Source organism: Haemaphysalis longicornis, unplaced genomic scaffold, assembly GCF_048455015.1.
Source record: "Haemaphysalis longicornis isolate Haplotype H1 unplaced genomic scaffold, Haemaphysalis longicornis Haplotype H1 scaffold_2, whole genome shotgun sequence".
Lineage (NCBI taxonomy): Eukaryota > Metazoa > Arthropoda > Arachnida > Ixodida > Ixodidae > Haemaphysalis > Haemaphysalis longicornis.
In genome coordinates this window covers 195,668,973-195,692,870 of record NW_027526295.1, presented here as the reverse complement: position 1 = coordinate 195,692,870, position 23,898 = coordinate 195,668,973, and the positions used below count along the sequence as shown (strand labels likewise).

The window sequence follows — 23,898 nt, the reverse complement described above, 5'->3', positions numbered from 1 at the left end:
CGCTGCGTCGTCAGCCCCGTCGCGACGGACGAATACAGACTGGTACGTATGTGCCGTATTTTTATTACGGTTAATAATAGTTCAATTTCAGTAGCAGTATCGCTTATGCCAGTTGGCCAGTGTCGTGTATGGAAAGCCGTTCGCGCGAGCTCTCTGCTCCGACCAGAAAGATACGAGCGTCAATGCGCGGTGTGTACGGCATTTTTTCCCCCAAGGTCAGAGCGCTTTGACGGCGATTTGACGAAGTCGGCGACGAGCGCCAGCATGTCCCAGGAGTGAGCTAACGTAAGGGTCCCTGCGTAATCGCTTCGTCGGAAATTAAGCGAGCACACTCGTACTTCCTTTAGCTCCCTTTCTCCTCCGTTTGCAAAGTTCACGAAACGTAGCCACTTGCTTCGCCGAGGTTCGTCCTTGGGCAACACATGAAAGGAGATCTCTTCACCGGCGGGGATGTCGCACTCCCTTGACGATTTGACCGTACTACATGGGCATTTCAAAACGCAGCAACGAAATTTTATTGTAAAGTACTCGAACAAACTGAAGTTTTCAGTGGTTGTAAACTGGAAACGAGCTCGTAACGACAGCAGCAAGCCAACACCATTCGAAACTTCTGCGACGACTGGCACTATCTTGTCGCTTCTTGCTGTTCCTTACTCCCCTCGTTTCTATTTTTACCTTTGCTGGTTGGCGATATGACGGCCAACCTCCTGTCAAGGGATTAAGATACCAAGCAAGGTCGCGGCTGTACGTGCTGGAACGGTTCGTTGGCCCCTAAGAGCCTCGAACCCGAAAATTCGTCTGTGCGACGGTGAGATGTCGAGCTCGGCCGGCGGTAGTTTCGTACGCATTGGCGCACACGCTTGCGTGTTCGTTCGGAACTTCAACCGTTTACTCCGCCGTTCTTTGTCAGAAAAATAATGTGCAGTATGTTTCACGGGCATATAGCTCACTATGCAAACTGTAAGCCCTGCCTAACATGCGTTTGCTTTTGCCGGCCTCCACCAATCGCAGAGCATTCTCGAGTGACATCATAGGTTCTGTTGCGGAAAATGAGCTGGTGGGTCGCATGGTCATTTCCTTTTTTCCTAATTATGTAGCTTATTTGAGCGAAGTTTGCATTATAAGTGGTGTCGTTATGGTTCTAACGAGGCAATCTTTCGAATGAACCAAACTTGTGTTTTCTCTTCATGGCTCCTTTAAACAGCCAGGCTGACTCGTTTCGTTGCAACGACACACACGCAACGCGTAAACACGACAGGAGGCATTTAGACAAGCGTGCTGTGGCACATTGGTGTGGACTACACCACGCTTGCCAGCAGCCTTTCGTTGCGGTCTGAAAATGATGTCCCCCTTGCCGATGTTCTTGGAACAAAATTCTTCCGTTGGGGAATGTCGATCCAGCGACGCCTGGCCTCCGTGCTGCACTCACTGCGCCGAAAGTGGCGCATCGCGAAAGACCGCACACACCGACAGTCTTTGTGAAGTTGCAGCTAGTGAGACTTCCACGGCGGTTCGTCCCACACCTTGAGGTCCAGATCGCAGCTTGTACAGCCGACTAAGGCGCATGTTTTCCCCCGTGACTTCCACATTTTCTGACTGCGCACTTCACTCGGCCCCATGGCAGCCTGCGGTGGAAACCGAAATTACCCCGTGCTAAAGGCCAGTCGTGGCGATTGCGGCGATTGCGTCAGCTGTTGGAGGTCAGCCCAACTACTTGCTGTAAACGGTCCGGGAGAAACACTTAAAGGCCAACTGCACTCAAAATTTCGACTTCTTGTAAACCCTATTTCCGTATAGTCTGCTTAAAAAGAAAGCAACATGCAAAATACAACAGCTGAAATACGCACGTGGACGCCGCAAGCGGCCAGCAAAAATCGGCGATTTTGAAACCGAAACCGAGGAGAGCGCGGCCATTGCAGTGACGTTGCAGCCGTCCAGCGAGCGGCCGGACGGTCACCAGTTCGGGAGAATGTCTGCGCGCAAGCTCTACGCGCGCACGGGGCAGCAGAGCTCGACCGGTTCTCCCGCTGCGTGGCTGGCCAGAGGAAAAAGCCACCGTCGGCTGGAACGTCACAGGCGCGTCATGGCTGTTTACGCGATCCGCCGGCAGGTGCAGAGTGGTCTGCGGCGGAGCCTTTTTAAACGCTTCTGACTGATTAACGAGGCGTTTCACGGGGCTACCGCTTGTGTCTCAGCTTATTTGGGGGTACTTACTACGCATTCAAAACAAATTTGGCCGAGGTGAAATTTGAGTGCAGTTGGCCTTTAAGTGCTCAGGTAAGAGTTTCGACAATCGTATGGCGAAAAATACACCTTACGCTATTACACGGTACACACTATTTTAGGTGCGGAGCACCTTAGGACCTCACAATGTCCGTCCGCGTCCGTGCGCATAGCGTTTACAATCGCAAAAAATCACACAGGCACCGGCAGGATTCGAGCCTGTGTCTGGTACACCAGACAGAGTTAGTGTCAGTCGCCTCACCCACTGGGCCACGATCGTGAGTTAGTACCCGAGAGTAAAACGGCTTACACCCTCGCTTGTAACGGTGCGGATTACATGAAGACCTCCCAATGTCCGTCTGTGTCCATCCGTGAGCACACCACCATCAAGCGAAAATATGTGCGGAAACTACCTAAGAGGGTACACGGACATCCCAAAACACTCGAAAACAGGCACAAACATAACCTAGCAACGAGAGAACGCGCAAAAACACCGGTGTTGTCATGTTGTGATGAAGTTGTAATACATAGTGACTGCTCTGAACTACGCTAGATGGCGCTACGCGTAAACATGAGATGGCGCCACGGTGCACCGCGTATGTAAGCAAATTCCGGAAATCACTCACCCTCTTCCCGCCATGGACGGAAACGAACGTCAGAAGCATCGCGCTGCTGTTCAACGTCTACGAAGACAGCGAGCTTGCCTGAATACGAATCATCCCCCCATCTAAGAACTCAACTCTCACGCTAAAATCGAATGACGGTCGGGGCGCAAATCGGATGTCACTCGGGGCGCAACTTGGATGTCATTTCGAGTCCCCATACTCCGCACCCTCGCCATCATCCACGGAGTGGAGATGCTGCCATTTTTTTATTACTTTATTTGGGTGACAAGCAATGCACACAAAAACAATCGAACGTCGTTACGCCCTAAAGGGCAATAATTTACAGCATAAAACTCAAATTACAAACAACTTTACTTCAAGCGCAAACAAGTTTGCCATGTCCTCATGGCCAATTTGTTTAACACTGGAATGCCACTAAATTTTTCCCGCATGCAGAACGACGTTACATACACACAGTGCTCTAGTAAAGAGAAAAATGCAACGAAATATTCTATATAAAGTGATTATTACAACAACTACAAAAAAAATCCATTAGGCACGACCACTACCGTCATGAGTTAGAATTAAAGGATAATTATTTATTTGCGGAAGCAGTTACCTAACACACATGTACAACATTTGAAAACATTTATGGCGGCAGTTACCTGATATACAGACAAAACTTGAAAACAACACAGAAGCTTCTGATAATACCTTTTACCAACCTGAATGTTTCCGTAAGTATCTAAATAATCTAACCAGTGACAAGCTCAGAATATACTGTCACGAGAAGGCTATTTTCACAGCAACTTGAGGAACCCGCAGCACTGCATCCAAACACTTGGTTAAAAAAAATTCCTTCTTCCAAGTTTCAGTTTGACCAACGTGCGCTATGCAGTGCAGTGTTACATGTTTACTTTGTACAGTGCAGTGTTACATCTTTACATGTACAGTGTTACTTTGCAGTGTTACGTGTTTGTTACAACGATCACTACCTAGCTCCAAACAACTGACTCTAACTGGCAGCAAAAAGCACACACTCAAGAAACATGGTAACACGTAACACTGCAATAAAAGTGGCAATGCGGCTGCTAAACGTACGGGCATGGAAAAATTTTCTTCTCTCCGGTAACAGCCTTACGGCTCTGACGGTCAGCCCCGTACTGTTCCGTCTGCTACGCTTGCAGGACGGGCGTCGCGTCCCCTCCACGATAGCATGGACTCTCCCTCCGACTGCAAAGACAGGCAAAAACAGAGGCTCATTCCAGGGATCCAAGGTTAGTTTGGCTGGGTGGTGTTAGATGTCAATATGGGGGCGAGGAGAGCGACCGATTGTATTCGCCCTCTGCTTTTTTATTGTTACTTTTTTTTCACCCCCAGCCAAAGCCGGTTTGTCGCGACGATAGAGGAAGGAAAAACAAAAATCGGCTTAGCTCCGCTAACCCTGCATGTGCGAAGCGAAAGCTTGGCTTAGCCTGGTTAAGTCTTGGTCTTACTTGGTTAACCTTTGAATTAGCTGTAATTATTATACTATTAATCCAAAGCCTGCCTTTGTCTACGGTAGTGGTCCCGCTTCCGGCGTTTTCCCGTTCCAACGGCTCGCTCTTGCTGAGCCTCCGACGCTAGCTTCGCGCGCTTGGCATTTCTCGAGTGAAGCAGTTTACCCGGTGATTTCCGAGGAGTGGCCTGACGCCGCTTTCTGCGGACGGCTTAAAGGAGCCATGAAGACAAAATACAAGTTGGGTTTATTAGAAAGACTGCTTAGTCCTGATAACAATGATACCAATATCATCGCAATCTTCGAACAAATAACGGAGCTATCAAAGAAAACGTGTGAAGCAGTCGCGACCCCCTAGCCAATTTCCCGAAACTGTTCTATGACGTCACGGAAACTTGTTTGTGCGATTGGCAGCCGCCTAACTGACCTGTCGTGACGACACATAACTGGACGTCTGTAAGTGGGCCTCTAGTTCCATTTCACCGCATCACTTGAATGCTAACGTGCAGGTAGCGCACTGAAAATTATGTTTTATTGTTGGCCCATATGACGTCATTCTTGCTCATAATACGTTATTGTGGCGCAAGATTTGAAAGTTTTTAAATACTTCTCGCTTTTTTTTTCGTTAAAAAAGCATCTTTTGTGGCAGTAAGGGAGCTGAGTGAGATACTGAATCCTAGTCCTTTCAAATTAAACCAAGTTGTATTTTCTCTTCATGGCTCCTTAAGACCTCCAGCTACCGCACAACGCTCAGAGTAGACGGCCAGGCCTCGCTCTCAACCATGGTCAAGTTCGCCTGCACGCGGCGAGTCACGCGGTCAGGCGCAATCTAGCTGCGGAGAGTGCGTGCGCCGGGGCCTTACATGCCCAAGCCAGCAGCGGCGGAGGCAGCGGCGAACGTGGCCCCCTGCGGAGCTCGCTACGAAGAGGTGTTACGCACCTGCGGTCAAATGAAGGTCAAATCCACCGCAACGGGGAAACCGCTCGACTATGTTAGAGAATTTTAGCTGACACTCCGCTCCGATAGCAAACGGGAGCGCCATCGGGCATACTTTGCGCGCTCCGGCTCTTTATTTATTTATTTATTTATTTATTTATTTATTTATTTATTTATTTATTTATTTGAAATGCTCACCAACAGCGCAATGGCCTTCTCGGGTGATGCATAGAATACAGACATATAAGGCATACAAAAGACAGAATATGAAAAGGGAAGTAACAGTACAATTATATGGGTATATATACACAAAGAATGAGAGTTATCAAAGAGACAGAGACATTTTCTGACCAACAAGAGCACGGAGATTGTGTGTACACTAAACGACAAATACAAGCACAATCGTGATGATTCTCTTCGCTCCGACACACAAGAACAGAGGGAGAAGTGCGGCCACGCTATAGAACATGTGCATTCAAGATGGAAAATTTTTCAAAGAGCGTTTAAAAAGAACCATGTCGTTGCAAAAAATGTCAATGGCAGATAAAAAAAGACAGTTAAAGGCATGTTGGCATCGGTTAGCTGGTACCAAGCTCAGAATTTTGTCAACGTGAAAGCAGCCATGCGGCCGCAGTGGCCTGCTTGGCACTCACAGGAGAACAGAGCTCACAAGGCAAGGGCAGTCAAACTTAGAATGAATGCACTTGAAAAGAAAAATCAGGTCACGCCTGGAACGCCTGATACATAGCTCATCAAGGTTCAGGAGCTTGAGAACCTCAACGTGCAGATAGTTGCTCACTGGTGAGTATCGATAAAATACGGTTCTGGTGAAGCGCTTGTGAATCCTTTCTAGTCGAAGAGACGACGAAGGACTTAAACAATTCCAGATTGCGCTTGCAAAGTCTAGCTTCGGCAAAATTAGGGCGCGGTAAAGGGATGCGAAGCATGCTACCGCAGCGGGGCCCCGCTCCGCTCGCCGGGCAAGCTGAGTGGACCGTCCCGGCAGCTCACACATTCGCGCGGTATTTCAAGATGACGGCCACCAGCAAGGCGAGCGCACTACTTCGAACTTCCATATTTGTTCAGTTGAAACATGAGCCACGAAACCGTGAAAGCGCTTTCGAATAGGCAAAGAGGAAGTGCGAAGCACGGGGTGATGCTATGAGGGGGAGTTTGTTGAAGTTTGGTGGCATTTTGCACGCCGCAGCTCGCTTCGCCCGCTTGCGTTCGGCATCGCGAGCCTTCATTTCGGGATCGGCAGCCATCGAGACTGCAGAACTAGACGACCGCTCTCGACGAAGACGCGCGCGCGACTAACTGCAGAGCCGAGCCGAGCGAGGAGACTGTAGCGAGAGAGCACGCGCGCGCCGACCCACGGAGGTCTGGCCGTTTATTGCTACACCATTCTCCTTGCTAGAGGTGGGCGCCGCCATTTGCTTTTTCTGACCGGACCGCTAGCGCCGTCTATGAAGCGACCGCCGAAACCTCCGCGCTGGGCTGTTAAGTGCTCCGTTCTTTCCGTGCGTCTGCTCGGTACCCGTGCATTACCGAGTGAACCGTAGTGGTTTGGCGTTAAGTTAGCGGTTGCAGTGCTTGTGTGTGTGTGTGTTCTGTTTTGTTTTCAGCATCTGCGTACGGATTTTAGGTCCTAATGTGCTGCCAGAGTGGAAAATGCCGACTCCGGCTGTTGCAAGCAGTAGTAGCAGTGTGGTTGTGGTGCCGCTGGTGCTCCGCCGTTCCGCGATGCAAACGTTCCGGTATGGCACCGACTGACATTGAAATCGATATCGGGGAGTAAATACGTGTTTTCAATGCCACCGCGCTTGTTATGTTCACCGATTAGTCATGTTTACGGAAGCGCGGACGTCGAATGCGGAGCGCGCACAGCATATGTGGGTCACGGTGATCCGTGCTCGCGATGGACTTTCGACGAGGCGATTGCTACGCTGTTGACATTGCAATGCAATATAACATGACATTGCAATATAACATGACATTGCAATCCCCAGGTAGTCAACATTAACCCGGAGCCCTCCACTGCGGCGCGCCTCATCACCCATGAAGCGTTGGGGCGTTAAACACCATAATGAATCAATTAATCAATCAACCAATCAATCAATGCTGTATTGTAAAAGATAAAGTTGCTTCTAACATTTCAGGGGGTTCCGTTCCCTGTCGCAGCATTGCGTGTAATAAATGGATTTTGCTCCGTCTGCTTGCCGTCCAAGTGCACCCAACAAACCCTGGAGTTGGTCGTTGGTACAAAGTCGTTGCGATTTATCAACGGCATCCACCGATATCTCAACTCGGTGTGCGTTGGGAAGCAATGCAGCAAAAACATGCCGCGACCGCAGTGCATTTTCTCCAGGCAGTGTCGTGCACATGCGTGCTGTCAGTGACTGTTTATCGCTTTCTCTGGTTGTTCAATAACCCACCACCGCGCATGCTGGCCAAGCGACGTTTGCGCCTTGAACTGCATCGCAGCATTGACTAAAACAGTTGAAAGTTCCGCAAAAACTGAGCACACGGTGCGAAATACTCCTGAACTACGCAGCGGAGCACACCGCGCCGGGCGATTTTAACAGCCCAGCGCGCACAGGCAACGCTGGTCGGCCGCCGAGAGAACTGGTTTGAGAGTATTTTCCCCCTTTCCCGGCTGCTTATGGAAAATGGTGCAGAGTGTGCCGCGCCGAGCCAGGTGGCTGAGAGAGAGGAGGCGCGGGCGAGCGCGACGAGCGAAGGGGAGAGGGCAGCGAACGCGCGCAACGGCGCAGCGGCAGCCGAGCGAGAGGAGAGGAGGCGCGAGCGCGTGTCGTCACGGCGCGCGGAAGGGGAGGGAGGCGCGAGCGCGTGACGTCATGGCGAGAGCGCGCGCCATCACATGGTGTAGTGACGTCACTGCGCCGTTGCTATGGACGCCTTCCCTCCGCTACCGCGCCGTTGCTAAGGAGAGGAGGGCGCGATAACACCTGCGGGCGACGGACGGCCGTGGAAGGAGTAGGTCCGACTAAGAAGTGCTTCGCACTTAAAACGTCGACCGAAGCGCGAGCCAACTTTTAAGCGGGGGCACATGTCCGTCCGAGCAATCCGGTTTCCGACGCGGCGCGTCAAAATATCTAGCAGGTTGGATGCGCTCGGGAGAAGGCGTCGAGGCGACGTGGCGAGTCATCCGGCAGCCAAACCGGTTCTCAGCGCGGAGACGAGTGCGGGAACGCGTGCTTTTCCGCTCACGTGTTCGACCCTTTATGCAGCGCACAGACAGACAGTTTTGTCTTGGCTACTCTAAAGTTGAACCGCTTCTTTTAAGACCATTATATTGCGTCCGTGACTATATTGTATAGAAAAGCTGAAGTGGTGCAATCAATTGATGAACACAGTATTCTGCTTCGAGTCACCAAAATACTAACTCTTATATTTCCCTGGGATAAAGTTTTGGTTTACACACGGACAGGGCACGAACGGTGTTGCCAATGGTTCCCTCTCCAGGAAGATACGTTTATCGGTTAGCCAAAAGCCTTTGTGCTGCTGACGCTCCAGTTGTGTTAATCGGGCCGTCGGGGGAAGAGCGGATTGTCCAAAACAGTCAATAAAACTCTCTATGAGTAAAGCTTTGCTTTAAAATACACAATTTTTCGTCCCCACGTGAGCCATCTCTCGTTTCAACAGGGCTGCCTGCGAGCTCCTCTGTTGGCGCCGATTTCTTGCCGCGAAGCCCAGTGCAGCCGTACACCGGCCAATGCATCGTGCATTTGAGCGCTGTTAGAGCTATTTGGATGGTTAAGGAACTCAGTAAACGACCACTGTGTACCGAGCATTGTGCAGATGGCAGGGGGCACAAAGGGGCACAGGCAGGCAAGAACACCTATTAGAGTTGACGGGAAGCAGACGGCGAAAGATGCACCGAAAACCGAAACTAGATAATTTGGATGGTAAAGCGCATATTTAGCCGTAGCCACAGCCGCTGTCCTTGACCCGCTTAACAACTTGTCAACAGACTACAGACTTCATTGGTGGCTTGAATACGGCCTCGATCATTCAGGGCCTAGCGAGCGCTGATTTGCATAAGTCGCAAGGGCTACAAAGTTTAGTCAATACCTAGTTATTCACTGCCCGTGAATACGGACTGAGAAGTTTTTGCAGTAACTAAAAGTGTGTCCTTTTATACGCCCCGCGAACCGGCATCGCGCGTTTTGTTTGCGCTGGTGAGTTTGAATGGAGGTTTGTACTTTTGTACTAGCGGTGCAGCAACTCCTACACCCTTTGAAGTACAAAGTTAAGACGGAATCCTATAAAACAAAACACCACGAGACGGTGGCAGTAGGAAACAATTTTTGCAAGTGGCCACTCAGATATTCAAAAGGACATAACCAAAACAGCAGGATTATTCCCTACATGTACTGCAAAAGCGGTCACTTACAACCAACCGAAGAAAAAAATGACAGAAAACAGGTTTAAAAGAAATTGGCTTCAATCCACGCTGTTAAGGTGGTTGGAAAGCAAAGCTTTAAAAGACACCCACAACAATTGCCCATGCGACATCACTTGAATTCCCACACGTGGCTTTACAAAGAGTGAAACCAGACATTCTGCCAGCCGTAACCTGGAATTCGCGGGGGCGGCGTCTCGAACGCAGCAGCAGCGTCTGCCACGGCCGGGCTAGCACGGGGGACGCCGCCGCTGTAGCCCAGCCGGGAGTCGGAAGAAAGAAAACGGAGAGAAGCGTCTTTCGAAGGGTGAGAGAGCGGAACCTAGCCATCCTGATGTGCTAGCTTGGGGCTACACCACCGAGCGACACAAGCGCAGACACCAAAACAATTCGGCATGTTAGCTTAGTGATATCCATTTATACCGATTTAAACTAGTTAGTTTAGTAAGTTTGAGAATTGCGAAAAAGCTGAGGGAACTTTTATAATCGCTATTTATCAGAACCGGTTACTCCTTTCGCATTTTGTAATAACTCTTAAAACACAATCGAATGGGTCTTCACCAATTTAGAAAAGGGAGTCACATTCGTGGCAAGCAGTGCGCAAAAGGTAGAGCAATCCTTAACGTATCTTTACCGTACCACCACTTAATTTCGTCGTGTCCGGGTTACCCTGGAGGTGCTGTCGAACAAGTTAATCAAGCCGTCCGCAGGCACCGCGCAAAGGACGCGAAGCTGCACCAAAACAGGCCCAAAACAACCGTCGCTAAAGCAGACGACAAAGCCGTACCGCCGCCGGCGCCACCGGCGAGCAGGCACTTCTGCGCGGGGAAGGCTGGGTAAATTCGCCGGCACATATACAGTGGCCTCCGTGAGTGAACCCCCCCCCCCCCCCCCCCCCTTCCCCTGCCGCCGCCTCCACCGCGTTGGGAGTTTGTTGTCTCGCACGCCACGAAAGAACCGTGGTTGGTAGAGCTAGAAAGCTTTGCTTTAAAAACATGATTGAGATTGAAAATATGGAATACCTGGTAACTTGTGGCTAAAGGATTCCATGTCCTTCCCAGAGACCAGGACTGCCCCCGGCCGTCGACAGAGCGGTTGCGCACGAAGGAGCTGAGGCAGCGTGAGTCGACGTCCTTTGCGCCACCCGTGAGCAGGGTGACCACGAAGCCAACCACGACCGTCACCATCCATCCAAACCCGTGGTACCACATATACGACAGCCGATGCAGCGGCAAGACATAGCTGCATTCCCAATAGAGATAGAAAAAAAAAACGCTTGCGCTATTCACATCTAGGTAAAATGCTCAAAACATAGGGACTGCCTGTGGACCATGCAAATTAGCGTCTATTCAGATACCGCACGATGTTGCTAGTACCTTACAGGGAAAAAAATTCCCCGCATTTCCCCGAGGGGAAGAATGTGAAAGTGCGAATGCACGAGTTGAATTTGCGCGGTTCGGTAATGTTCGCGAAAGAGAGATCACACACACAAACACAACTACAAAGAAAGAAAGATGCATTTATTCACAGACACCTATTTGTGTTGTCGTTGTACTTGATTGCTAGAGCGGATCTCAGCTTTGAAATTTCGTGTCAGTACTCCTTTAAGCGGGTGCATTAGCCCTTCTCACGCCCGATTCTTGGCCAATCCCCCACGTGGGTATGTGTCATGTCAGCGGCCAGGCAGCGCGCGCCCATCTCCCCCCGTTGCCAAGGAAGACGAGGAGATTCCTGGCCAATCCCCCACGTGGGTATGTGCCATGTCAGCGGCCAGGCAGCGCGCGCCCATCTCCCCCCGTTGCCAAGGAAGACGAGGAGCGCGCGCACCCGCAGCTGTTGCTATGCGGACGGCGGCGGACGCTTCAGGCTCGCTTAAGAAGTGCATTCGCACTTAAAACCGATCGTGGTTACATAGCTCCAAATTTGTTCTAGTAATTATATGTAGAAAATCTTTATCAGCGACAAAATAACGCAACGAAACGACAAGGAGGTGGCAAAGAGAAGATAGTAATATCAACACCAGAGCACAAGAAGCTACAAAATAAACCTCGCACGTTCATATTCATCTAAGTAGCGGTGCTACAGAGGTCTGAAACGCCCGCCGAAGCTGGCATTTCAGGATAGTATTTCGGGTTACAGAAAAGCTGACAGGAACGGATAGAATCCTTATGGTCTGGTTTTGCGAATTGCTACATTGGCGAGGGCGTCCCAGAGCCGACTTCTGTCAAAAATTGGCTCCAACCCACGCTGTGAAGGTGGTTGGAAAGCAAACCTTTAAACGACACCCACAACAATTGTCCAAGCGACGTTACTTGAATGCACACACGTTGCTCTCGAAAGAAACTAGAGCTTTTTTCCAGCCGTTCCCTCGAATTCGCCAGGGAGGTGTTCCGAACGAAGGAGCGTGGGCCACGGCCGGGCTAGAGCGGCGGACACCACCGCTGTAGCCCGGCCGCGCGTCGGAGGAAAGAAAACGGGGAGGACCGTCTTTCGAAGGGTGAGACAGTGGAACCTAGCCATCCTGATGTGCTAGCTCGGGGCTACACCACCGCGCGACACAAGCGCAGACACTGAAGCTTAGTGATTCCCATTTATAGCGAGTTAAACTAGCTAGTTTAGTAAGTATGAGAATTGCGAGAAAGCTGGGGGAACCTTTACAATCGCTATTTATCAGATCCAGTTGCTCCTTTCGCATTTTGTAATATCTCTTAAAACCCAACCGAATTTGTATCCACCAGTTTAGAAAACGCAGTCCCATTCGTGGCAAGCAGTGCGCGAAAGGTAGCGTTTCTGTAGCGGTCAGATGTCTGTATGTGGTCTCTACATTTTGTTTTCCCGCCCTGCAAACCAATCCTTAAGGTATCCTTGCCGTACGCTCAGCTAATTCAGTCGGGTCCGGGTTACCCAGCAGGTGCTGTCGAAAAAGTTAATCACGCCGTGCGAAGAAAGCGCGCAATGGACGTGAAGCAGCGCCAAAACAAGCCCAAAACAACTGTCGATAAAGCAGACTACAAAGCCGTGCCGCGGACCCGCCCGCCGGTGCGAGCAGTCACCTGCGTGCGGGGAACGCTGGGTAATAGTGCCCTATCACTGCGCCATCTACACTGTGCTTCGTGAGGGAAAAGTGCCCTTCCCGTCCCCAGCCGCGTTGGGAGTTTCTTGTCCCGCACGCCACGAAAGAACCGTTGGCAGGTAGAGGAAGAAAGGTTTGCTTTAATACCGTAGTAGCGTGCTGAACGACCGGCGAGCAGAAGAGCTGCCTCCATTTCGAACGACTAAGTGCCGAGAGCAAAACTTCCCTTGTTTAATGCATGACCATGTGGGAGCAGCGATGATACAGGAACAGCACTCTGGCGTGCTTAGAGCATGACTCGGGCAGAGCCACATCTCCCTCTGATGTCGACGGCGTCCTGACTTGGCTTGCCAAGGACAACTTATACCCAAAAGTGCCAACGGTCCACAACCTTTCAGCACTTTGCTCACCTCACGAAAAAATATGCACACACACCCCTTCCACCGGTCTCGTGATGCGTTCGCGGAAGCCGGTGTATGCTTTGCCTGAGAGTGGAAGGGAAAGGAGGGGTCCCACGGACGCTAGAGTCCAACATACACAAACAAAAGCACTCTTGCAGAGCAGGCGGCGGTGTGTCAGCCGCCACCGCTGTCAACGGCCGTTCGAGAGGGTTCTGGCCGCGCTGTATTTTCGAAGTAACATGATCTCTGCGGGTTTCACCCTCTTCCCAGCAACAGTGCTAAGTGGGAAAGTATATCGGGCCGCTGTCGAGCTGTGGGCTTCTCAAGACCACGCACCGAAACTCGTGGTCACACAGTTGAGTCGTTACATCATTTAGACCCAGGTCTGCCAAAACAGTGCCGCCTTACTCCGCAATTAAACAACTATAGTTAAACAACGGCTATTTGGCAGAGGTTTCGTATTAATTTCCTTCGTCACATATTACCTCCCCTTAGCTGGCAACTATAGCAGCTGTCACGTTTTCGCTATTGCAGAATGCATGCCTCCAATCAAATAATTTCTTAGTCGTCGCTTTTATCTTAGTGACAAAGGAGGTGACTCTAATGTTGTGAAAATATTGTAATTTGGGGAATAAATTAGTAGATGAACTGATAATAGTAATACCAAGCACAGTACGCACACAAAAAATCTATTTGGTAGAGCAACATTGCGGAGCACGCTAACTCCGAGTGCGCTCGTGTATTTCTTATGGGTTTAGTATTCTCTAATCTTTCGTATTCGTCAAGCTTAGCGCGTTCATGTTACTTGGAATGCTCCGACGAACTCATGCACCGGGGCATTCCAATTTGGTAAAACGAGGAATTGCAAAGTCTGTGTTGGGTGCTGCTTTGGATAGGTCATGCGTGCAATATTCAGAACAGGTTTTTGATGGTCAAGTGCGTCGCCTCCGAGATGCCGGTTTTCCAAGCATGTTTTGCAATCAGTGTATGAAAAAATGATTCCAGAACTAAAAAGAAAGAAGGATGACGTTGGTACGGTTGCAGTTTTGGACGGTAGGAATAAGAGGCCGGCAGTAATTCCCTATCTGCACAAGATGTCGCATGCGTTGAAAAAAGTTGGTTCCAGGTACAATGTGAAGGTTCTGTTTACAGCACGAAACAAAGTTGGCAGGGTTTGTTCTTTGGTGAAAAAAAGATTGTCCGGTGACCATCGCGCAGGCAGCAATGAATGCAGTGTGCAACATGAGCCGCGGTATGTCAAGTGCAATGTTGGCTGTGTTGACGTACTTCCACTGTCTTGCGGTAAGGAATACGTAGGTCAAACGTGCAGATGCGTACACGTGCGCCTCAGAGAGCATGAACTGTCACTGAAAGGGGCCATATCATCGCATCTTGCGGAAAATTGCAGAAAATGCGGGCATCGTGGTCGTTGTAGGCCGCTTTTCGGTGATACAAAGATTGTGTTCAGGCATGTGCGGCAGTTCACCAGAGAAGTAGCTGAAGCGTTCGAGATAACCAAGACAGGGTATGATTGTGTCAGTTAGACATCTGCTGCTTTACACTAGAAAGAGATTGCGTATCTTGGGGTTCATTGAGTTGTACACCCTGTGGCAGTTGATGATGTAGGTGTTTGGTTCTTGTAGGTTTTATTGTTGTTTGAGGTTTTTGGGTTGTTCCCATCTGGTTATATAGGAGACGCATGCGTGGGCTGATCACTGGGAGGGTATATGTACTTCACTTTTCTGATTAAACTTAAGTTGTGAGTAGCGCTCGTCCTGTGTTCCCTTTCTTCTTCTCGCGTTTTTTCAGTGTTGCGCTTTCTGAAAGTTTCAAAATGCAATTTTACCAACTAGCCCAACTCCCGCATTCTGCTGCAGATAAAAAAAAAGCCTTTCTTAAATGAAAAGTTTGCCATATTATAATGAAATGCACTGGGCATTCGTATTTATTAAAAAAACAAAGCGTTTCCGGGGAAATTCATTGTGATACGACCAATCTGCATCCAGGGAAACGCGTTCGGAAATCAATCATTTGACGCGAAATCGTGCGCAGATTTCGAGAGCGGAAGCTCTGGCTGCTGGGACATTTGTGATGCAGCATGCAACAATTATATTATTTTCACTGTTGACAGGAAAATTCATCCGGAACTCAAGTCTCTGAAGTGATTTGGAGGCGAAAGTCAGATATTATCGAAGACTTCTTCATTGCTACATCGTGTTTGCGGTGCCGTCACGTTAACCTGTCATGATGCGGCACGCATCCGGATAATTCTTGTTCCACCCCGGAACGGTACCGCGGTAGTGCTGTATGTTACCACACTTGGCAGCGGCTTTTGGTGACCCGGGTTCAAACCCCATTCGAACCCAAATAAGTTTCCATGCATATTTTATTTACTTATTTTCTTTTTACAGCGGCCGTAATTTGGTCTCATCAGAGTAGTCGCCAGCAACTGCGGTCCCTTTTCGCGCTTAATAAGACATGTCAGGCTAGCTCTTTAAGAAGGGTTTTGAAGTTTTATAGACCTGTGCGGAATCATCGTCTTTCTATTTGTCACATTTTTCTGATAAATAAAAGCGTCGAAAAAACTTGCTTTCTCACGCCCTTCGAAAGTTCATGAAAACTTACATTTCTAGCTCTAAATTCGTAAGCGCAAGATGGGAGGTGCTATTTTATGGTGATAAGTCGATTTACAGATATATCTACGGTGATAAGACTTGTGACAGCAAGAACCCCAGAAGCTGATGATGTACGTGATATTATGAAAGTGGGTTCTTGGAAGTTGGAGCTTGGGTCGCTAAGCTGCAGGTTTCCTGTTCTAGCCAAATACCGGCCTAACCCAAGGTTGATTGTGCGGGTTACCTATGGAAGTCGTGGCGATGTCTTTACAAAGGTGACACTGTCTATAAGCGGCGACTGTTGAGTTTTAGTTACAGCGGAGTGTTATCTGTCACATCCAGTCAACATATTCACTGCCCTCTTCGTCTATGCCCCCTTTTTACTGAAAGTGATTTCATGCATCATACGATACATCTAGAAAGGCCGAAAATTTTAAACATCTTTAAACGGGTATTTTTAAAAAGACGGTAATTTTGCACTTTTCAAAACCCCGGCTGCTCTCCGCAGACTGTCTCCGCCAGCTCGGCGAAGAACGTAAAAAAAATTCCTCTGTAACGGAAGCATTGCTTTCTCTCTAACAACAATGGGCTCAGCATGCGCGCACTGCGTGTCCCCTTCTGAAAGCTGTGTTGCAGACGGTCATTTTCTCCTCCCAAAAACGCCCGTGTGTATGAGATTTCGGCGCACGATAAAGATCCCCAGGTGGTCAAAATTAATCCGGAGCCCTCCACTACGGCGCGCCTCATCGCCTGCGTTGCGTCGGCGCGTTAAACCGTATACAATCAATCAAATCAATCAAATCAATCAATCATTTTCTCCTCCGCGATTATCCAGATTCGTTCGGCGGTATTTTTCGCTAACACAGGAAACTGGGGAACAGCGAGTAGACAATAAGGGCACGCTGCGGCTCGATGAGCGAGTTCCAGACTAAACGTGAAGGCACGACGGTCACCAGCGCTGCCATAGGCAGACGGCGGTCGCGACAGTAACAAAGTACCCGATGGCCATCGTCGACCTCGGTCACAAATAAAGCCCTTCATTGCGTCCACGGCTGCTCTTTCCCTGGGCGGCGGCTGCCCAGACAGTAAATTCGGGGGCCTGAGTCACAACAATGGTGACATGACAGAACGGCGCAAGGACTGAAGCGCCCTGGCTTTGGGAAGCTCACAATCGATGTGCCAACACACGAAAGAAGCCTCAATTGTAAGTCATTTTCTTCCCCTGGCTACTGATTTATCCTTGCGTGATCACTGATGTCTTTTGATATTTTAAATAATCGCTTCATAATGTTTACACGATGTCACAGTGCCTTTATGCCTGCGAGCCAAAAAAATTGTATTTCGCTGTATTTCTAATGCAATATTTGCGTTTGGATTGGTTGTTGAAAGGAGCGCCCACGATGAAGCGGATAGGTAACTTTGAAAGAGGGAAAACGTAAATTCAACTCATATAAACGCCTAAATATCCTATGATGCACAAAGTTGGCGAGGGTTACTAAGAGCGTCTCGGGACAGCGTTAAGTTTGTGAAGAGCTGCCGCTGTCCATGAAGTACAGTGGAACCCCGCTGATACGTCCCCCGGACTTACGACGACCCGCTTTTTACGACGGATCACCGTGGTCCCTGTAAACTCCCGTTAGAAACAATGCATTAAAAACCCCGGTGATATGACGTTTGGGTGCACATGGTCCGCTTCATTCGACGGACTCTGGCACGATTAAACTCGTCTCGACCTTTCTTGATTCATAATCCCCGTTGGACGCTGCTTGAAGCCTTGATGTTCAAAGGTCGACAGGCGGGTCAGACGACTTGATGAACAGATGAAAGCATGCAGGCGGGTACTCGCGAGCGGGATCGAGTTAACCTTCGACGGCCCCACGCGGCAGCAGCACCCTAACGCGCCAACAACGAGAAGTCAAAGTTCCTGTGGCTGGCCGGACCGTGAATCGGAAGATCCCATCGAGCCACCGACGAACGTGAAAACACACACGACGCAACACTACGGCGATAACAGAACACCCGCTTTCAAAGCCAGCTCGACACAGGTTTCTTCCTTTCACCACGCTCTCTCTCCCCCTTCTCTGCTCTCTGCTTATCAGTGTCTTTCAAAGCGGCATTGTCACTCCGCTCCTTTCTTTGCCCTTTTTTTTCTATCACAAACACTTCAGGAAGCGCTAGATCGCACTGAGGCTTTCCTCGCTGGGACGGGGCTTCGCCTCTCCTTGAGCAAGCCGGAGCTCCTATTGTACAGACCTAGTAGGAGAGGGGTTAAGCCCAAGGGCTGGGTCCCACTGTCAGAGGTGAACCTTGCGCTCCGCACGAGCGAGGGACACCCCATTCCCAGAGTTGAGGTTATCCGGGTTCTCGCTATGCTCATCGAGTCGAACGGTTGTAACAGGCACACCATTGCCAAAATCACCGCTAAGGCTGATAGTATGATACGGGTCTCGAACAGTCGAGGAGGTATCACGGAGGACAATCTCTTGAGGCTCTTCCATGCATTCTTGATGACCACATCACGTAGTACGTGGCTCATCAAGAATGCTGGCGGCCACGAAAAGGCTAAGCTCAATTTACTAAATCGTAAAAGCATCAAGCGCGTGCTGGGTATCCCGATGAATGCCAGCACAGAGAGGCTCATGCAGCTCGGGGTGCACAACACTTTAGAGGAAATAATCGAAGCGCAGCACACGGCTCAGACTGCCAGGTTGTCGTCTTCACCCGCTGGCAGGGAGATCCTGGCGGTTCTGGGCTGTAATCCATCCCTAGAGGAAGAGCGCAAGGTTGGCCTTACCAAGGAGCAGAGAGCTGCTATAACTATCTCCCCGTTTCTCCGCAACGTGCACCCGCAGCACAATGCAGGCAGGCGAAGGGCCAGAGGCGAGGCCCTAAATGTAAACGGGGCTTTGAGCCCCGTTTACATTGACCCGACGAGGGCGCGTTGAGTTGAAATAAACAGGTTTTTCGGACTCGACGCACTCATGTATAAGAGGACGCGGTGAGTCGAAAAGCCGTCGGGGCGAGTCCGTTCGACTCGCAGGCAGGGGGTGGGTTGACGCGCTCTTCGGGCTGAGTCGGCGGGCCGTGGGGAGCTGAATACCGTATTTTCACGATCATAACGCGCCAACGATTGTACCACGCGGGTAGGTTCGCGCAGGAAAATCCGAAAAAATAATTGGACGTCGGCTTTACCGCGCAGATGTAAAATACATGACACTACTTACCTAGAAGAAGGAAATTTTATTTTGCGCGTGCAACTGTGACAGCCAAAAATAAATTGTGCTTCGTAACTTGGTTATCCAGCTCCTGCAGGGAATAAAACTATAGTGGGAAACATTGAAGCTGTTTGCGATTTCAAGTGTCTTAACCTTCATAATTCTACGTGTAACGGGCTAATTGCAACGGTAGAAAAATGTGTAACAGCTGACCGAGGTATGTCATTCAGGAATGAGTGCGCCGAAATTCACTCACGTGATATTCACGGATTGTTTTATTGGACTGAGTTGGAGTTTAGGAGGACATCGTGCCTATGGCAATGTTACTGGCCGATTTAAAACCTGCTTCGGTTTTGAGCCCGATTGTAACGCGCACACAAATTTTAAGGCTAGCATTTAGCAAAGCCGGTCGTGCTTTTAGCAAAAGAAGGTGCGCGCTAGAATCGTAAAAATACGGTAGCTCCTTCTCCGGCAATCCCCCGGCCCCTTCCCCTCGACTCTTTGAATGGAGCTCATAAGCCCCGTTTACATTGACCCGAGTTGAGTCGTAATAAACAGGTTTTTTGGACTCAACCCGCCCAGAGAGCCGTCGCGGTGAGTCCAGTCAACTCGGAGGCAGGGGGTGAGTTGGCTCGCTCGTCGGGCTGAGTCGGCGGGCCGCGGGTAGCAGAATACCGTATTTTTGCGGTTCTAAAGAGCCCCTAATCGTAAAGCGCGGGTAAGTTTGCACAGGAAAATTCGAAAAAAAATTGACACTGACGGTACTGCGCAGATGGAAAAGACATGACACCACGTTCCTGGAAGGGGGAGATTTTATTTGGCGTATGCAGCTGTGGAAGCCAAAAAGGATTGCGCTTCATAAGATTGCTTATCCAGCTCCTGCTGGCAAAAAGTCATAATGGGAAACACTGAAGCTGCTTGCGATTTCAAGTGATTTCATAATTCTAAGCGTTGCGGGCTAATTTCAGAAGCACAAAAAAATGTGCAACAGCTGACCAAGGTATGTGGCATGCCATTGAGGAATCAGTGCGCCGAAATTCACTCACGTGGTGTTGACCGATTGTTTTTATTGGATTGAGTGGGATTTAGTAGGGATTTTGTGTCCGTTGCACATGGCAATGCTGCTGGCCGCTTTAAAGCCTATTTCGGTTTTGAGCCGGATTGCAACGCGCACAGAAATATTAAGGCACCTTTTAGCAAAAGAGGGTGCGCATTACAATCGTGAAAATACGGTAGCCCCTTTTCCGGAAACCCCGCCGCTGCCGCCGCTCCCCTCACCTCGATTCTTTGGACGGGGTGCATATAAACGCGGGAGGGGTCGAGGTAGCTGAACCCAACGTTACTAGATAGGTTCAGTTGTAAAACTCTCCCCATGCGCCGTGCATCGCCGGCGTCTCCGTTTCTCGGCGTGCCGCGAGAGGGCGGGACCACCGCATTTTGCTCTACCCGGCCGCTGCTCGTCGCATGCAACGGCGCCTCTCCCAACGCCTCTTCAGCCTTCTCATGACGTTAGCGCGCGATAATATTAAAGACTACCCGCTACCCGCCAAGTTGTCCGCGTCCAGACTACATCTAGGCCGGAGTACTTTCCAGTAGCTGCTCAGGATCGCTAATGTGGGGCGTAAAAGCCGTTCGTTATAGCTCATTGCTTTGCTTTCTTCAACAGGTCAGCCGAAGCGCATCGTAGTTTGCGCGCGCTTGCGTCGGCTGCTCGCTGGCAGTCAACCACGAGCGTGAACGGTCTGCAGCGAGCTGGTAGCATAGAATAAGCCTCCGTTAAAGCTTAGTTTGATTGACTCTTCCGAATTTTATACAAAATCATGAAACCGCTCATTTTGTTTCCAGCCAAAGAAGCAAGGTCAGCATTGGAGCTACGTCACTTAGTGGCTCTAGTAATTCAGGCCACTCGAAGATGAAACTTCCTAATTTTCTCGACGTCCTTTTTAGAATAGTCTTTTCCATGTTTTGCCCTGACAACAGTTAGCTTTACCAAACGTCACTAAGAAGCGACATTTGTGCAAAAGGCGAAATATCTCTAACTGAAAGAATTATTTAGTCAGTTAACTGACGAAGTTAAACCAGCTTACATGTCAATAATCATAAAGTTCTTTTCAGCAATTCATTGGTTTTCACAGTACACACTTTACGGCAGACACAAAGTAGAAAAATATATCCAACGTTTTTTTTATTTACAATCAACTCCACATATTTTTTGCTTAAACTACAATACACCAAAGCACGCAACGAAGTAATGAATGGAAACATGCAAGCATTTTTATTTATAAATCAACTCCACATCTTTTTTGCTTACGGTGAATATGGCTACAAAATACCAAAGCATGTTAACAGAAAAAAGTAATGAATAGATACATGTATGCAAGTTTTTTTTTTCATTTACAACAAACTCCAACTTTGCCAGCGTGCTTACAGTAGCTTAGCGCGTTTGCGCGCCGACTTAACCTGCACATTCAAGGGACGTTCTCACGGAAGGAATCTGGAATAGAAATGCATGCGCGTCCCCAAATACGATTTGATGACGCGCGCAGAGAATTCCTCAGAGTGAACGTCATTTTGTGTACGTTCCATTTGTCGATGTCCTGTACGTGAAAATGGCAGTCGCACACTTTGGACTTTGTCGAAAGCTCCTTATCCGCACGCAGGATGGCCTTATGCCGTAGCGAGCGAAGCGTCGCATCTTTGGGAGCCGAGAAGAAGTGCCTGTCCGTGTTGCTCTTAATTGTTGCTGCTGGTACACCCGGGAACGAAGCAGGTCGGCATTGTCTGCCTCAGCCTCACATGCAGAGGCCCAGTGCATCAATGGAATACAGTAGCTGGCAAATCACTAAACGTGCCACTCGAACGGCATCGCGCATTCAACACTACGGAGAACGACCGCGCGAACAAGAAACGCCGGAGACCGGGGCACTGAATGCGCCGGCTACTGCGAGTACTGCTCTTCGGCAAATAAAGGACCCGGAAGAACCACACAAGGGACGAAAAAAATGTCATTGTGTCTGCTGTTTATTGTAGCTATTTGCTTCCGAGAATGTAAATAATTACCAGATGTGTGCGCCCACCCACGCGCCCGCGCACGCACGAGAAAAGTATGCGCCGAGCGCCGAACTAGGAACGCGAATGGAGAAGCATAAGCGAAACCGCCTGCGAGTAGTAGTATTAACTCTATGCCGTCTACCTATCGAGGATGCGTCTACCGAGCCGGTTGCGACTGCAGCGCCACAGAGAGAAGGATCGGTGGTGGTTCCGGGCAGCGCCGCCCAGTTTTACAACTGAAAATAATCTAGTAACGTTGGCTGAACCCGCAAGTCGACTCGACCCTTTCTCGTCGAGTCCATAGCCCCGTGTACATGGACGCGACGGGGGCGGGGTGAGTTGTGTGGCGGGTTCAGCTTACCTCGACGCGTCCGAGTTTATATGAACCCCGTCCAAAAAATCGAGGTGAGGGGAGCGGCGGGGTTCACGGAAAAGGGGCTACCGTATTTTCACGATTATAATGCGCACCCACTTTTGCTAAAAGGTAGCTTAATATTTGTGTGCGCGTTACAATCGGGCTCAAAACCAAAATAGGCTTTAAAGCGGCCAGCAGCATTGCCATGCGCAACGGACACGAAGTACCCGCAAAATCCAACTCAATCCAATAAAAACAATCCGTCAACACCATGCGAGTGAATTTCGGCGCACTGATTCCTCAATGGCATGCCGCATACCCTGGTCAGCTGTTGCACATTTTTTGTGTGCTTCTGCTTAGCCCCTAACGTTTAGAATTATGAAGATCAAGGCACTTGAAATCGCAAGCAGCTTCAGTGTACCCTGCTATAACTTTATTTCCAGCAGCAGCTGGATAAGCAACATTGTGAAGCACAATTCATTTTTGGCTTCCAGAGCTGCATACGCCAAATAAAATCTCCCTCTTCCCGGTACGTGGTGTCATGTCTTTTCCATCTGCGCAGTACTGTCAGTGTCACATTTTTTTTTTTTTTTTTTAGAATTTTCCTGCGCGAAGTTACCCGCGCGTTACGATTGGGGGCGCGTTAGAACCGGGCAGATACGGTATTCTGCTCACCGCGGCCCGCCGACTCAGCCCGACGAGCGAGCTAACCCACCCCCTGCCTCCGAGTTGACTGGACTCGCCGCGACGGCTCTCTGACCCCCCCCCCCCCCGGTCCGCTTATACATGGGGGTGTCGAGTCCAAAAAACCTGTTTATTTCGACTCAACGCGCCCTCGTCGGGTCAATGTAAACGGGGCTCATGTATCCGGGGCTATATACGCGTGAGGGGTCGAGTTAGCTGAACCCGCCAGTCGACTCGACCCTCCTCATGTATCCGGGGCTCAAGTTCGCGACGACCCGCACTCCGCGGTGCTTTGTGGACGCCGCGCAGTACGGCCGATCGGCAAACTTCTCGGCAGTTATGGTGGATCACAGTGGCACAGTTCTCAATTCTGCGTCTTTCAGGAACACCACCCAAGCTAGAGCCGAGCAGGCCGCGGTGGCTCTTGCTTTTCTTGACGACAGCCGGCATCTAATTTACGCCGATTCCCGCGCGGCAGTTAGGGCCTTTGAATCAGGTTCCGTTTCGGCCGAGGTAGCTCGCATCATAGGAAATCAGGTCATATCCTCACACACCATCACCTGGTTTCCCGCTCACCTAGGGTCGCACTTGCCCTGTTTAACTCAGAGCCTTCTATAAGGCTCTGGTTTAACTAACCTCAACGAGGTCGCCCACACCCGCGCGCGCGAGATAACCCACCGCGCCGGGTCGGACGGAGGCGGTTCTTCGGGGATTGGTTGGGAGGTCTTCAGAGACACTTTATTCACGTTCAAAGAGATTATTCAGCACTATGAGCTGGGCAGGCGAAAGTTTCCTCTTCCGCACGAGAAACTCTC

The 23,898-nt window shown here is 49.9% G+C and overlaps 1 long non-coding RNA gene across 1 annotated transcript; it reads right to left on the bottom strand.

Moving 5' to 3' along the window:
- Positions 1-3,208: 3,208 nt before the first annotated feature.
- Positions 3,209-10,928, bottom strand: LOC144167591 (uncharacterized). The gene is made up of 2 exons (XR_013322045.1): positions 10,712-10,928; positions 3,209-4,061 (listed from the first exon to the last, which is right to left on the bottom strand). It is a non-coding gene; the product is annotated as an uncharacterized LOC144167591 (long non-coding RNA).
- Between the last annotated feature and the right edge of the window lie 12,970 nt (positions 10,929-23,898).